We start from the raw sequence: 14,298 nt of genomic DNA, 5'->3' as shown, positions 1-14,298 counted from the left end.
TTTTACATGTTATCTAAATGATATACAGTACTTTGTTAACGTGTTAATAAAATAGGATACATAAAATGCATTACTAGTGAAGTGACAGAGTTAATGTGTAAAACCATATTACAGTGCAAAACTGCTCTTATGCTCTCATAGGAAAAAGTTATAGTATTAGAATTATACAATTATCCCCTAAGTATCATGTGCTATTAAGCATTGTCAAATTTACTTTTGCAGCAGACTTTTTTCATTTTAAATCAACTAGAATTTTCTAAAAATACTAAATTACTTTTTAAAAGAAGTAGGCACACACACATCAATGTCCATGTGATAGTGGTTAGAACTCTATGGCATTTTTATACAGAGGCATGTATTTCTGAAATTCAATGTCTAAGTGCCCTTTCTTAGACTTTGCAGTTTCTGTTACAATTACTTTTTTCTTTCTTCCTTACTTTCTCTCTCCTTCCTTCCTTCCTTCCTTCCTTTCTTCCTTCTTTCTTTCCTTCCTTCCTTCCTACCTGCCTGCCTGCCTTCTTTCCTTCTTTCTTTCATTCTTGTAATCTGTAATCATGTCAATATGTAAGAATCTTGCTTCTGCAAGATAGTCCATACATACATATCCAAATGGAATGAAAATTGAATAATTCTTCAAAAGCATTACATATTGTCTGCTTATATTAAACTATTACATGTACCCCATATGTTTGTACAGCTATTAGGTATTCATTAAAATTAAAAATACATTTAAAAAACACAATTGACATGAAACATTTCTGGTTCTCATGGTGTTCACCAGTCTTTGTAAGAAAACTTACTATTTTTGGATATTTCTAAATGTGTTTATATTTTTTTCTATGAGCAAGAAATTATAATATTACCATTAGTCAATGCATTTTCAGATCTTGCATATTGATCTTGTGTTCTAAAGAAATTTTCTTTACTTCACAAATTAGATTTGCTTTCTTGTTTCACTGTTTATCTTCCCATTATTTTTTGCATCAAGTTCTAAACCCATTACAATAGACAAGTGTTGTTATGAGACCCAAAGCACTGAAGATCAGTTACAATGTTTTAACTGTTATTACTGGACTAATTTCAATTGTCCCCTGAGTCCAAACAAATAAATAGTTTGTTTTTTAAATGCTACATTCTTTCAAGAGCAGATATTCTGAAGCTGCCAGTTGTACACCAGTTGCTCTACAGGAAGTATTATGTAATGTAAATACAGTTTTTACCCTATTGTTATTGCCATTTTATACAATCAAATTGATCTAGAAAAAGTTAACTTAGTTTAAGAGGGTACAGATACATGTGGACATCGGCAACTGGCATTTGTATTGTTTTAAAATAGTTAAACTGGAAATGACGTCTTGGGAGTAAGGGTAAATAGATAAACACATAGAGATAATAGGTACACATAAACACAGATATCTAGATGTAGTTTGCTGATAAGAAAACATATGATCTCAATTTCTAATATGAAAGATGATTAATGCTACTTTATTTAGACAGAACATATGTCAAAGGAAGGTAAAATAGAAAGGAGACTTGCAGTAGCAGAAATAAGAAAATAGGATGTATAACAGAAGTTGGCATGTAGGTTTTGAAAACGCTGGGCATATGAAGGAAAAATGTCCAGAAAAATCTGGTGACAGATTATCTGTTGTTACATAAAAAGTGATATATCACATATAAATTCACTCGTTATTTAAATAAAAGTATAGAAGTCCATAATATGTCATACAATGAATATTTATTGACTGCTAACCATGGCCCACTGTAGATCAGGCACCATTCTAAGACCAGAAGATACGGTAGTTAGCAAAACCACAAGGCCTCTGCTGACATATACACTGATAATTTTTAAAATTGAAAGACAACTTAATTTTTAAGTCGAGAGATAGATAATTAAAAATATATATACACTTAAAGTATATTAGGTGGAACCAAATGATGGTGTAGGAAGGGTTATTTACAGAGGTTAATCAGGACAGGACACTGTGATAAGTGAATGTGAGACCAAGAGTTTATGACCAAGAACCCAAAAGCAAATGCAACAAAAACAAAGATAAATAGATGGGACCTTATTAAACTAAAAAGCTTCTGCACAACAAAATAAATAATCATCAGAGTAAACAGATAACCCACAGTGTGAGAGAAAATCTTAGTAAAGTATGCATCGTCAAAGGCCTAATGTCCAGAATCTACAAGGAACACAAGCAAATCTTCAAGAAAAAAAATTAATAACCCGTGCCATCAAAAAGTGGACTAAGAACGTGAATAGACAATTTTCAAAGGAAGATCTGTGAATGTCCAACAAACATACCAAAAAATGTTTACCATTACTAATTATTAGGGAAATATCAGTCAAAACCACAATGTGATACCAACTTACTCCTGCAAGAATGGTCATAATTAAAAAATCAGAAAATAACAGATGTTGACGTGGATGTGGTGAAAAGGGAAAACTTTTACACTGCTGGTGGGAATGCAAACTAGTACAACCACTATGAAAAACAGTATGGAGATTCAGGCCGGGCGCGGTGGCTCAAGCCTGTAATCCCAGCACTTTGGGAGGCCGAGACGGGCGGATCACAAGGTCATGAGATCGAGACCATCCTGGCTAACACAGTGAAACCCCGTCTCTACTAAAAACTACAAAAAACTAGCCGGGCGTGGTGGCGGCACCTGTAGTCCCAGCTACCCAGGAGGCTGAGGCAGGAGAATTGCGTGAACCCGGAAGGCGGAGCTTGCAGTGAGCTGAGATCCGGCCACAGCACTCCAGTCTGGGTGACAGAGCAAGACTCCGTCTCAAAAAAAAAAAAAGAAAAAGAAAAAGAAAAACAGTATGAAGATTCCTTAAAGAAATAAAAGTAGAACTACCAGTTGATACAGCAATCCCACTCCTGGGTATCTACCCAGAGGAAAATAAGTCTTTATATGAAAAACACACTTGCAGATACATGTTTATAGTAGCACAATTCACAATTGCAAAAATATGAAACCAGCCTCAACGCCCATAAACCAAAGAGTGGATAAAGAAAATGTGGTATGTATATACCACGGAATACTCTTTAGCCATAAAAGCAACAAAATAGTCGCATCTGCAGCAACCTTGATAGAACTGTAGACCATTATTCTAAATGAAGTAACTCAGGAATGGAAAATCAAACATCATATGTTCTCATTCATAAGTGGGAGGTAAGCTATGAGAACACAAAGACATAAGAATGATACAATGGACTTTGTGGACTTGGGGAAATGACTGGGAGTGGCGTGAAGGATAAAAGACTGCACTTTGGGTCCCATGTACACTGTTCGGGTGATGGGTGTGCCAAAATCTCAGAAATACCCACTAAAGAACTTCTCCATGTAATCAAAACCAACTGTTACCCCAAAACTATTGAAATTTTTTAAAAATCACATTTTGCATCTTTCCTAAGAACATCTTTGAGCTGGTACTTTCTATCAACTTTGACATACGTTAGCTGAATTATTGGCCCATTTCTCCACACAACTCAACTCAGAATCCACACCCTTGACATGGTCCATGTGACTTGCTTTGGCTAATGATATGCAGACAGAAATAACAATGAGCCTTCCAAGCCTACTCCTTGAGAGACTTTATGTATTTCCAATCGCCTGCTTGTCCTTTACCATTGCTATGAGAATAACAAGAGAGAAATGTGGACCAGAGCCACCTCAGTCAGCACACAGACCTGCAGGAGAAAGCCAAGTTGGGCCAATCATCACAGCCTCAGGTAGACTTGCCCAGACAAGCCTGGAAAAGATCAGACTAGCCTTACCCAACAGGTGGACACAACAGCAATACTACATTTTTTTGTTGTTTCATGCCGGTAAGATTGTGCTAGGTAGTATTTTTACAATAGCTAACAGATGCAGCCAACTATATAGATGGTCTTTAATTTAATCTCCCCTTTTTAAAAAAACCTGAAAATCAAAAATGTTTTTTTTTTTATTGGAGTTACATTTTTCTGCAATTTTTATTTGATGGGGCATGAATAACTTTGTGATGAAGTGTTTGTGTGTGTGTGTGTGTATGTATGTATTTATTTATGTATAGTTTTCAGTTAGCTCATTTTTTAGACATCTTATAACAATTTAGTATATCTTTTGCATATAAGACAGGGAAAAATCTGAGCAGTGAACAATGAGTTACGTGCAAAATTGTCCTTTTCCATTCTCACATTTTGATGTCAGACAAAATTTGTTAGATTTAACTTTGTGTCTCAGAGTAAGTTCTGTCTACACCTCCAAGTTTTAAGGGTTTAGATTTTTGTCACCAGAAGATTAAAGTTTTAAACCGTAAATGAAATGTGAGGGAGATACTGTTTTTCCCAGATAGTTTCTCATGACTGTGATTTAAGACATCCAAATAGATGCCCCTTAATCAACTAAGAGCTATAATAAATCCTAAGTTTAAAGAAACAAAAAGTTACTTACTGGCCTAAGGCTCAGGGATTGGCTGACATGACAACTCTCTAAATTCCCACAGCTATGAAAAACAAAATAAAAACAAAAACAAAAACAAAATCACATTCTTGCTAAGTTGCCTAGCAAATAGGAGCTATCAGGCAAAGTATTGCACCCTTACGGACTCCGATTTACTTACTACTCAGTCTGATTGGACATAGGACCAGACTTAAAAACATTCTTTTCAGAAAAACAGCCACAGACTTCAAGTCAGTTTTGGCCAGCTTTTAGAGACTGTGCACACTGTCTTTGTGCCCTGTGGTTCACCTTTTGAAGTAAGGAACAAAAATTCCAGTTTATTTTAATACTAAAACTCCACTCCCAAGTGAAGATGAAATGTATATGTTACACATGTTTACCATTGCACATGAAGTTGAGTCACCTTATAAATAAACATAATTTCTCCCAAGCGTGCTAAATATTTATGCCTTTATTGTGTAATACAGACCTTGTGAAGCCTAAAAGCGAACCTCCCCCTTCCCTCTTTGAAGAGTGTGTTCAGGACATGTCAGAGACTGTCTCTCTGTTTGCAAACTGATAGCAACAATAAAACTCTCTTTTCTATACTCAAGAGATGCCTAAGTGTGTAGTGCTCTACCAGCCTAAGCCTTGATTAAAGAGTCCTGCTACATATGATTTAATCAACATTAAACTTTGCTTTCCATAATGAAATAAAAAAGTAAAGGCATATAAAATTATATAAGATGATGTTGATAATGTTCTTACATAGGGTGTTGACACAAGAGAAAAAAACAAAAACAGAAAAAAGCTTGTCAATGTATTTGTCATTGACAAAAAGCACATAGAAGAATAGGAGAATAAAAAGTAGTAATAAAGGTGTGGATGATTTATCTAACTAATTTGACTTAGATAATCTTGAAAAGGGAAACAATCATATTTATCTGGCAACTGAATAACAATAACCCAGGTGGAAGGAGGAAAAATAGAAAATGGAATTTACACAAATCTCTATATTACAGGATATGGCAGAGATTAGCACAAGTCATCCAGTGCATGTAAAATTGCAAAGCCTGTGTTGCAAGAACATATGTATAAATAAACATATGTTTATTCCCTTACAAACTTCAGGAAAGGCCTTGTATGCTAATGTGTTAAATAAAGAGTATCATACTTTTTATTTTTAATGGGAATGATTTATTAAGACCATGTGATTATTAAATTAATAAGAAATTGGAACTATGGCTTTCTGAGTATAAGGGCATTTGTATTAAGTTGAGACAATGGTAAAATTTACAGGCAACCTATGTAGGCCTACTTTTCTCACACTCCAGGTATTTGAGAATAAAGTATATGGCACATTTTTTGAAGCTCCTGACAATTTGGAGGCATGCAGAGAAAAAAAGTAATCTTTCTATCTTCTAGGTACTCTATTTAAAAAACTCCCAATAAAACCGAAAGCAAAACTTAGTCTTAAAATATTTTTTCTACATTTCTTTAACAGACTTTAAGTGCAGTGGTTATTATGTACTGAGTGTTTAACATGAGCCTGGTGCAGTACTTCACTTTCATGCATAGTTTCTTTCACTGAATTCTCATGCAGCCCTGTAACATAACATTTAATTAACTTTAAAGTCATACAATGAATATGAACTAAAACAGCTACTTGAACCTAAATTTGACCCATCTTATAACATTCAAAATTCAATGCGCTCAAGTTAAAAATATATCTGAAACTACTTTTAGTGGTTTTGTAGATCAATACACGGTGAAGGCAGTAGATAAATGAACATGCTACTAAAAGTCTCCTGGAGAAGCCAGATATGATAAAAAATGAGGATTGCTATTAAATGGATACTCATTACTTATTTGACAATATCCTCCTCCATCACCAAATAGTATATAACTGCATATATTAAAATTTTTTAATGCTTATTTATTATATGCTGAAGATGCACTTCTTAAAATATATGATTGAGAAATTTGGAATGATTCTGGGCTATGAAAATCTCACTTGTTAATATAAACTAAATGACCTTAAATAGAAATTCAAAACTAAAGCCCATTGGATCAAATTCAGTCAGTCACCTGTTTTTATTAAAAAATGCTTTATAGGAACACAGCTACACCTTCATTCATGTATCGTCTACAGCAGCATTAGGGCTTTAATGGTAGAGTTGAATAGTCACAAAACAGACTTGTGGCCCAGAATGCCTAAAATAAGTAATACCTTGGCCTCCCTAGCAAAAATTTTCCAACACCTACTCTAGGAAAGTAAAACATTGTCCAGTAATACTAAAGTTAATTTGTAATCAATGCTCGGGGCTCCCTGACAGTCACCACAGTCACCACCACAGTTCACATACGTGTTATTATGAGGTAGTTAGTAAAGAAAATCTTTGCTCTCAGAAGCTTTTTTTTTCTTGTGATCGTTTCCAGGGGTTGTGAGAATATGTCATAATGTGACAATGTGAAAACTCTCACTTTTGTGGGGTGGGCTTGTATTTCTACATATTAACTAATTTTATCATGGATCTATACAACATTCTTTGAAAAAGTTATATTTATTCAAGGTGTTTCAAGCTTTATTTAACAGACTTATCTTTTATTTTTCTGTTTTTAAAGTTTTCCTTAGTAACTTTTGTTTTTAAAGTTTTCCTTAATAACTGTGATTGTCTCTTGGTTTCTTTCAAATTTATTATTTTCTTTGTGCTATTAGAAATCATTCATAATGAGCAGTCTTAAAGGTAGCAAGCATCCTCTTATTTATTCATTTATCTGAATAAGTATTAAGCAAGTACTATATTCTATATGTATCAGTTACAGAAAATAAATAATATATATATGCTGCCAAGACAGTCAATTAGTCAAATAAAATCACATGAGTTGGTAAGACAGATTTCTGTTTGAGAGAAGTTGAAAAATTATCCATTAATTATTTTTCACTGATAGTTGAAGGAAGTGTTTAGAAAACATAAGTATCTTAGTGTTATACAGGAAAATAAGAGGATGCATATATGACCAGGTCTTTTCTAATTATTTTACATGAGGCCATCCAGCCTTTTCAAATAGTGGATTTCTGGAGATCATATTTTTTTATAAATAAATATTGTAGGTTTAAGAACACAAACAATTTTGAGACATTTTTGTTATATACATACTTTAACATGTGAAATCTTATTGATCAAAAAATTTGTATAGAGTCCACATATATTTTAAAATAAAAGTGATTATATAAAGGTTTCAAGAAAACTAAATTTAACTAAACTATCTTAATTTTAAAATAAAAATAATGTTCTAAGTTTATGTAGTATGTAATCTTATGCCATAGGAATATATTGTAATCTCTTTTTAAATTATATCGTAATGATTTCTAGACATATAAGTTTCCTAATCTCAGTATTACTAGAGTAATAAAAAATAAGGTTGATCCGATTTGCATTCTAAATAATGGCAAACATATTTTGTCTTGCCCCTCTAAAATAAAATATTGTGCCAATTTTTTAGGCTCCATAACCTCAGTGAATCACCGGGGGTGCAACTGTCTCAATCATGTTGTATTAGTCTCTTTTCACACAGCTATAAAGAACTGCCTGAGACTGTAATTTATGAAAGAAGGAAGTTTAACTGACTCACAGTTCCTCATGTCTGGGGCAGCCTCAGAAAACACTATGATGGCTAAAGGTAAAGGAGAACCAAGTACTTTCTTCACAAGGCAGCAGGAGAGAGAACCGAGTGCAGGGGAATCTGCCACTTTTAAAACTAACAGATCTCATGAGAACTCCCTCACTGTCAAGAGAACAGCATGGGGAAACTGTCTCCATCATCCAATTGCCTCCCATCAAGTCCTTCTCTCAGCACATGGAGATTATCATTCAAAATGAGATTTGGGTGGGGTCACAGAGACAAACCATATTACATGTGTATCATCTCCATGACGAAAGATAAGATGTTGCATCTTGCACCACATACCAGTAAAATAAAGGCACATTGCTTGATCAGACTTCTTGGATTTAGGAGGCAATGTATGTTATATTAGTCTGTGCCACTCAACTATTTCCCAATTCTTAAGTTTGCGAGAACTGAATAGGAAATTGAACACAAAAACAAACAAGTTTGCAGCAAATCTTCACTGCAAACTGCTCTCATTTGGTCTTCCCCTGTTATGATCCTTGAAGTGTCTGTGGAGAATCAAACCTCTGGCATATTATAATACAATGATTGCAGTGTAGTTCTCTGTGGTTTTAGGTAAATCATGTCTGCTTCTCCAAGTGCCTATTCTTTGAGAAACAACCTCCAGCTTGCTACTGGGTCTTGGTAGAGATGAAAAACTTAAAATTGACTATTATTTGATCATGAGACCTGAAGTGTACTTCATGAACTGAATAACATTTGACCCACCATCGCTCATCTTTATGTTTTGTGGTAACAAATTATTTATCAAACAGAAATGTTATATATACAACCATCCTGTGGAAGGTCTTTAAGGAACAATAAATAGCAAGAGAAAGTTGCTTAGACTCCCTTGATGCCCACACCTGTTGCTTTAGCTTAATCCACACTATGGCATCATGAAGAGTTATTGATGCTCAGTTGAACACAGAGAAAAGAACAAAAAGTACAAAAAAAAAAAACTTTGGGCTACTTCACAATTGGTTCTACTTATAATATATGTTGGTACAACTTAGAAGTTCACAGCTATAGTATCACAGTCTCATTCATGTGTGAGCTTCAGAGCAATAGTGAAGAAAATCTTCTACTGGGTAGGATTTTAGCAGTGCATTTTGTTTTCCCCTTTATCCAGATAAACAGATGCTTAGACATGATTAACACATAGTTTAAAACGATTTGCCTGGTTTGTCAAAAATTTAAAAAGAGCTATATGATGGCAAGGAAATATGTGAAGATCCATGTGGATTTACCTCTTAAAATGGACAAAGACTGTGAGATATTTGAATCCCGTGTAAATGTCTACATGAGGCATTCATGGGAGAGGAACTTTTGAAAATCAGTTGAATGTAGTGACACAGTTTATGGAATGTTAGATTTCAAAGTTTACTCAGGGATGGTAGTGGACAGGATACAGAAATCCATTGGGTTAGCCACTTGGACTCTCCTTCACCAAGGTTTTCTTTCTGACAAATTCCAAGTGGATAAACAGCAAAGAGCAATGCTGATTTCCTTTAATGACACTGTTTTCCATTTATTAATAATCAACTTGTAACATGTTTATTACATTGGACCCCTTCGATCATGAAGGGGCCAGAGATTTGTTGCATTCATTAAAACAATCATGAATTCTGAAGATGAGTTGAACCTCTATTCTTGTAATGCTTTTATTAGAATTACCATGAATGAATCCTTGGAATGCCCTTTTCATTGCCATGACATTCTGTACAATGTTACTTCAGATTACCTAGGAACTCATTCTGAAACAAAAGAAATACAGAATAGGATCTTGTATATGATACGGATGGCTTTACTAAATACTCCATCACTAAAAAGCAGTGTTTTTAATAAAATGGAATGGCTCACTGAAAATTCAGTAATGGTACTAACTTGAAGGCCACAATCTGAATGTGTAATATTTTGTCTTCAAGGATTTAGTCCATGCCCTGAATCAGGATTCAATATATAATGTGATGTGTCTTTTTTTTTTTTTTTTTTGAGACAAAGTTTTGCTCTTTTTGCCCAGGCTGGCGTGCAATGGCATGATCTCAGCTCACCACAACCTCTGTTCAAGCAATTCTCCTGCCTCAGCCTCCCGAGTAGCTGGGATTACAGGCATGTGCCACCACGCCCGGCTAATTTTGTATTTTCAGTAGAGACAGGGTTTCTCCATGTTGGTCAGGCTGGTCTCGAACTTCCAACCTCAGGTGATCTGCCTTCCTCAGCCTCCCAAAGTGTTGGGATTACAGGCATGAGCCACTGCACCTGGCCTGTGATGTGTCTCTTATAGCCAGAATACACGGGAGCAGAGCAAAAGTGAGAGTGGCTTCTCTTACTATTATAACTAATAACCCATTCATAAAAGATTTGCTTTTAATTCCTTCCACTTTGGCCACTGCAATTTGAAGGTCTTGGATGTCAAAAGAGAATATTCCCATGAATTGAAGCAACAGTAGTTACATTTAGTTGGAGATTGAGACTGCTACCTGGTCATTTTGTTTTCCTTTTTTTGCTACTGAAACAGAAGGCAAAGAATGCTTTGTTTTGGTTTGGTTTTTGTTTTATTTTGAATGACTGATCCAGTGTGCCCAGTGAATATTAGTTTCCTGCCACAGAGTAGGGAGAGAGAGAATTAAGTCTAGCATCCAGGAAATATTCTCGGGCAATTTTTAGTAGTTTCATATCCAAGAGCAAATGATAGTAAAAAATTACAGCAACCAAAGAGAACTCAAGAGTATGTAGAATGCTGACCTTTAATGAATGAAGTTTCAGGTCACACTATACATGAACCAAGTCTACCTTTGGACCTGTCTGGGGGCAAAGGAAGCATGGAATGTGTAGGGCAGTTCGAGGTTACTGATATTAGCAGTGACTTTGTAATCAGTTACTAAATTAAGAATCATAATAGCTGCACATATCTTCACTTCTTATGTGTATAGTTAAATAGATTTTTATACAGTAACTTAATTATTTTTATCTCTCCTCATTTCCTTATTACTTAATAGATATTTTGTTGGAAGTTAACTTTATAATCTTTAGAAGGAGAATGTTCATTTGAGACTGTTATCAGAATGAGAAGTAAGTAACATAGCCAAGAAATGGATAGAACTTACGACAATTGTTTCCCATAAATGAAAAGTAATTACTATTGAGACTTTGTGTCTTCTCAATTTGGTGACAGAATGAGAATATCTTTGATTCTATAAAACAGGCAGAAAAAATAATAGGTCACGGGCCAAATTCACCCTTCAGCTTGTTTTATACCACACACAGCCTAAGAATATATCTGTGGCTTGTTTTGTTTTGCTATTTACATTTTAGATGTTGCAATAAACAAACTAATAAACAACAATAACAACAATAAAAATAGAATATGCAACAGACCATTTGTGCCCTATAGGACCTAAGATATTTACCACATATTTGTTTACAGAAACATTTCGTTGACCTTTAATATAAAGGATAGTTGCACACCTTGTTAGTGGAAGCATAAAGTTGTTTCTTTATTGTAAGAATGTAAAAAATATATGAAGAAGTGTGTGCACAAGTTCTTAGTAATTAAAGAGTTGGAGTTTGTGTCTCAACCCACCCCTCTAAACATTAGTTTGGGATTTGAGGCTGAGACACTGAAATTCACATTTCTCTGGAGAGGTAGCTGCCATCTTTTAAAATTCAGCCAATAGTATTGGATGAGGAAAACAAAGCTGAAGAGGAAAGTGTTATTCCTTCAATTTGTTTCTTGTTCCTTTTCAACCTCTTGTTTTTTGTTTATATGAACTCGCTTAGCAATTCTTCCTTCTGACTGTTACAGTATTTTTTTATTTTATTTTATTTTTTATTTGTTTGTGATGGAGTCTTGCTCTGTCACCAGGCTGGAATGCAGTGGCATGATCTTGACTCACTGCTACCTCTGGCTCCCGGATTCAAATGATTCTCCTGCCTCATCCTCCTGAGTAGCTGGAACTACAGGTGTGTGCCACCACACCCTACTAACTTTTGTATTTTTAGTAGAGATGGGGTATCACCATTCTGGCCAGTATGGTCTCCATCTCTTGACCTCATGATCTGCCCGCCTAGATCTCCCAAATTACTGGGATTACAGGTGTGACAGTATATTTTAATGACAAGTCTCAATCCACTCTTTAGTTTTTTCCAGTAGTTAAACTTGCAGCACATTTTGCCCTCCCAACAAAATTAGCCCCAGCCTGCCAGTGCTTCTTTCAGAGGTCTGGAATCTCTTGGCCCCTTCTGCAACTTCAAGGGCAACAGCCCCAGCTGAGAAGCACCCCCTACTCAATGTCTGAGTGTCAGCTTTGCAATGGTTTCCTTCAATCTTATAACTTTTAATAATTTCAAGTAGAGTTTGTTTCCCCATTTCTAGGATGAGTAGTAGGTTCTTTCTTTTGATACCTCTATGATATCTTAGTGTTTTCCTATTGTCTTTTAAATACAGTTAATGGCTAGCTAATAATCCTTTGTACTAACTTCTCTTTATTAATAATTGAGGTTTCTGTATCCTGAATGGAGCCTGATTTAGGTTGGCATGTACTCCAATATGAGTGTCCACTTAAAATCTTTGTGAATTGTTTCTTATGCAAATTGCTTTTTCAAATTACTTTTTCTGCAAATATCTGTACATACTTGTCCTGAAGCCATAATTTTATGAGCTGATAATTTTAGATATGCGAGTCATTGACATTTTATTTTCTAAATTGCTTTCAACTAATTGCTTCTTTAAATTAAAAAAGGTAAAAAAAAAATTTGGAAATTGTGTGAACAAAGAAAGACAATGAACGATTTTGGAAAGCAATGTGATGATTCCTTCCTTTTAGAAGTGTTAGTGTCCATAAATGGATCTCACAAGTGTTACCAATCTTACAAGAAAACTTGCCTCAGTAATACTTCCTCTTAAGAATTTGAAATAGATTGGGCATCATAAAAGCCCTACAGTAATTATTAACTACATCAATTTTTAAACAGAGAACATACACTATGTGTGTGTCTATAGAGAAGTTATACTTGCTGTACACCCCTCTGAATATTGTTGAAACATTAGTTCTAGCCTTATTGAGAGTGAATATTCCTTTCCTGAATGACCTATTTCCATTATACATAAATCACTCTGTTCATTGGTGCAGTTGTAATAGAATCCTAATTCAATTGGTTAACTGTAGTTTATATGATTTTTATGAAATAGAAAATTATGGGTTTTTCACATTTTTTTTTCAGAAAATAAACTTAAATAAAATTAGCATAAGCTTTTTCTTTTCCTGAACTATGAAATAGTCTTTATTGTGTAAATAAATATCAATTCAAGATAGAATTTTATAGCTGCAATAATGTATAGCACATGAAAAGAATTAGATACAAAAGAAATGACAATACAAGTAAAAAGTATATAACAGAAAATAGGACATAACAAGCAAACCACAAGATATAAACTATTCATTTGAAAGGATGTGTGGAAGATACTTTCTCAAGCTATTACTTAGAATTTGTACACTCATTTTTTGTGACCATCACATCTGTCAAATCCTAAACATCTTTTCAAAGTATAACAGAAAACAAGTGTTTGCTGTCTCATCAGTTGATTGGTACATGTGTTTTTATGTCAAACTATTTAGTCACCTATTCTTATCATTTAATAAGAAGGAGATAATTTTATCAGTAACACATATATCAATTTTGAACATGTTCAGTCTCATATATTATTCAAATAAACACTTTACTTCAAGAACACATGAACATGTGGGAAAACATTTATTGATATCTTTACATTTCTGGATAAATTATTAATTACTGATAGAATGAAATATGAATTTGAGCATGGTGCATAGAGGATATGCATATTGTGACTTTGGTATGTGTGATTTGAAATTCAAATTGGCAAGAAAATGAACTTGATTTGTGGTTATCTTTGCTTATTATTAATACATGAAAATCATTTTCATATAACAATACATTATACCTACAATAAAAAGTATGCTTTAGTCCATAGGTATAAAAAAGAACAAATCAATATGTTTTCTATTAAAATAATGGTATGTAATAAAATGTTATGCACTCATAGATGCAAATGGAAACAAAATCCTAAAGAATTATAATGTCCTGTATCAGTAATTTTTTTTTAAGTTTTAAGTAAAATCTACGCAAATGAGAAATAAGAATAAAATGTTGTCATAAATTTATGGT

This window comes from Trachypithecus francoisi, unplaced genomic scaffold (assembly GCF_009764315.1).
Source record: "Trachypithecus francoisi isolate TF-2019V2 unplaced genomic scaffold, Tfra_2.0 Lachesis_group18, whole genome shotgun sequence".
NCBI lineage: Eukaryota > Metazoa > Chordata > Mammalia > Primates > Cercopithecidae > Trachypithecus > Trachypithecus francoisi.
The sequence above is the reverse complement of the archived record's forward strand: the minus strand, read 5'-3'. Positions refer to the sequence as shown.